Here is a 3,611-nt window from a genome sequence, read left to right as displayed (position 1 = left end):
AATGTTTAGATCAACACAGGAAGACCTTGCTTACAGAAGTGAAGATGATAAATTGATGGACATGGCCGTTGTAGATTCTCTCCCTTATCTCTATTTCTTGCAGTACAAGACATATTCCCGTCTAGGAAGACAAGATGATAAACAGAGGGCTCTCTCTAACATTGCCAGAACCATTGATGTTGAACCAAATCTCGGACACAGGGAAACAGCACTCAATCTTCTAGGACAGTGTATGGAAGAAGAGAATAATGTAGAAAATGCTTTTAAATATTATGCGCGTTCCCTTCAGATAAGAAGACGAAATAATTCGGCAAAAGTCCATATTTGTAAGCTGTTAAACAAATTGATCAATAACTAGATTTCACTTGTTTTGGAACAAGAACACCGCACGGAAGATACTTTGGAATGCTTTCTGGTGTCCTTAAAGATACAAAGTAGACACAATTCCGAAAAATGTCAAATATTTAGACTGTTAGCATCCGTTTATAATTAGAATCATAAGTTATATGTTTAAGGGCATACACAGCTTACCTACATAACCACAGCGTAGGTATGGTTACGATAAACTATTCATAACCAAGCAATATGCTTTGACTGCCACAAAAAGACTTTACATTCAACAGGAAAGAAACCTTTTGGAAAAACTTGGCCGTTGTAAATTAGTTCATTTATATTTATGTTTTGCAAACAAGGTATCTTGGAAGATAATAGGAATATATAACAATACACAGAGAAACAATAAACCTTTAAATAGACATGGGGGACAGATGAAAAAAGCACTGAACATTCGTGTACAGTATATATTAATCATTGTCATTTTAATATTCGCAATGTTTGCCCAGTAACTATCTAGTATAAGTATCTTATTCTATAGTTTTGGACATTATCATTTTAAATTGAAATTATATATCAGTGTTTAATCATTGCAATACTAATGGCGGAGAATTTTGCCAATTAACTGTCATCTCAAACACAACGTAATTTCAGCATGTAGTCGGTGTTATATCAGATACAGTAACATTTTTATCCGTGTGAAAGTATAATCTTACATAATACGTGTCCATTTAGATGAATAATAAAACGTTACATTGTTGAATTTTGAATAATATTAGATGGTGATATTAACTTTATCAAGAATCGCACTGGCATTGTAAAGACCTCAACAGACGGTAGGATTTAGTTGTACAGCACTAATTAGAGATAAGATGTACAATTTTCAAAGCTATACAACACTTGCATTCAGACGGTAATTCTACACTGTAAGAATCATCTTAGTTTTCCCCTAATCTCAACTAAAAATTGAATCCTTTACATACTTTACTCACTAAATACTTTTTTTCGCCATGAGTAATGATTGAAACACCTCCATTTAAAAAATATAAATATACATACTTTTTAATGTGAAGCCTGACCGAGACTCAAACCTGGGGCCCTCGGAATACCATACTGCGGCTCTACTGACTAAGCTATCTGGCCGCCTACAAACTTCCTCCCCTCCCCTTATTAGAGAACAACTCAATACCGTGACATAATCATTTTCGGAATAATTTGGGATTCGAACATAACACAACTTTGGGTCTCCTGAAGAGTTTTTAACATCATTTTTACCCCATCTTACTACTATGTTTACCTTTTAGCCCTAATTGTTCTGGAATTTCATTCATTACACCCATTATCAGGAGATAATTTGCTTATCTGTTACTTGTCATTGTGGGAGGTCTGTAAAACTCTGTACGACAAGATTTTCAAAATAGAACATGTCCTATCCTTTACATCGAGACTTAAGGTTTCCGAAATCAAGAAATAGTAGCCTTCACACATTAAGATTTGTCTGTACATCTTAGTTTTATTTTGGTGTTGTACTTTAAAATCCTACCGTACGGATTTTTTACAAAGAGAAAGCAAATTTTTACACATAATAGATGATTACTAATATTCTGACCAACGAAGGATTTAGGACAAACAAATTTAAAATAAGTAGTGTCAGGCACTGGAAAACATGTGAAATATAAATAATGAATGTTAGTAACCAATTTATTATCAGTCTGTTATATGTATTTTGGTCAGATGTCATATCATATAAAATTGCATATATATTTTTATGTTGTCTGTGTTTTACGAACAGCTCGATCCAATATTTCCAGTAATGACATTGTAAAACAAGTTTGTTGTCAGTATTTAACACTTTATTATAATATATAAATAAAATTGTACACACTTTTTGTCAAGTTATGTATATCAGCACTTAAAATATCATGTATTTTAAATGTAAGGAACATATTTTGTATTTTTTGTAATGTATTCATGTACTCCAGAGGTATCTGTTTAAGATTATCTGTGTGGATATATGAATAAGTATTTAATCCGAACATGATTTGGATTTTCAGAAATTAATCATTTATTTTATTACTTGTCGGTAAAAGTAAACACTTAACAGTGTTTTAACAGTGTTGATATTTCAGATATATTATGAAAGTTACTTTTGCTTCTGTCAAAAGTTGTCCGTTTTTCATTTCAGTATTGTAAATGTATTTTTCTGATTTTCCAATAAATAAAACACTTAAACTGCTGAATTTCTGTTTGTTTAATTATTTGCCTTGCTTTAAATATTGAACAATTCATTTGAAATGAAATACCAACCGAATAGAGCTTGGTCATACTCTACGGATGTGCAGACAGGTCTGGCTCTATATTCTTGGCAAAGGCTGATTACTTTCGGTTCCAGCAGGCTGGCCTGGCTCTATATATGCGATAATTACTGATCATTTTCGGTTTTGGAAGGCTAGGCTTCTCTCTATACTGGTGGCAAAGGCTGATCAAGTTGCGGCATGACCGAGTGATTAACGCGTCGAAATTGTAATCTAATGATCGCTAACCGCATGGGTTCAAACCCCGCCAAGGGCTAGTCGTTGTTTCCTTGAGCAAGAAACTTTACACTCATTGCTCAGTACTGGTTGGTTCCAGGAACGGATTCGAAGCTTATAGCTTCCTTCACAATCGAACTAAAATATATTCTGTATAAACCAAAGGCTGATCAGTTTTGATTTCAGTAGGCTGGTCTGGCTCCACACTGGCGGTAGAGGCTGATCACTTTTGGTTTCACTCTACATGGTGACTAGGGCTGACCACTTTCGGTTTAAGCAGGCGGGTCTGGCTCTATACACGTGGCAAAGGCTGATTACTTTCGGTTTCAGCAAGCTGACCTGGCTCTATACTGTTGGCAAAGGCGGATCACTTTTGGCTTAAGTAAGTTATAGGTTAAATAGCATTTCAATTTGTGCAGTGTTAGAATCAATGATTTCGAAGAACAAGAAAATATAACAACATAGAAATGATGAATGTGGCCTTATTTTACAGCTGCCAGATTTTATTTCTGTCATCTTGTTCAATGGTATTCACTATTCAAATAATCCGCAAAGTTTTCAAATGCATATTCTTTATTTTGTTGTTGAACTGGATTTACTATACTTAGTGCTATCTTTGAAAGTTTTGAAAATGATTTAATCTTTGAGGATAGTCAGCAACGAACATGCTTCATGCTCCCCATCCATTAATTACAACAATCTTTGAGTTAATCCACAATGTGTCTCCACCTTCTCTAAAACTGGTGT

The sequence above is a fragment of the Ruditapes philippinarum genome, unplaced genomic scaffold (assembly GCF_026571515.1).
Source record: "Ruditapes philippinarum isolate M1 unplaced genomic scaffold, ASM2657151v2 ctg4444_1_1_1_1, whole genome shotgun sequence".
Classification (NCBI taxonomy): domain Eukaryota; kingdom Metazoa; phylum Mollusca; class Bivalvia; order Venerida; family Veneridae; genus Ruditapes; species Ruditapes philippinarum.
Note: the sequence above shows the minus strand (reverse complement) of the source record.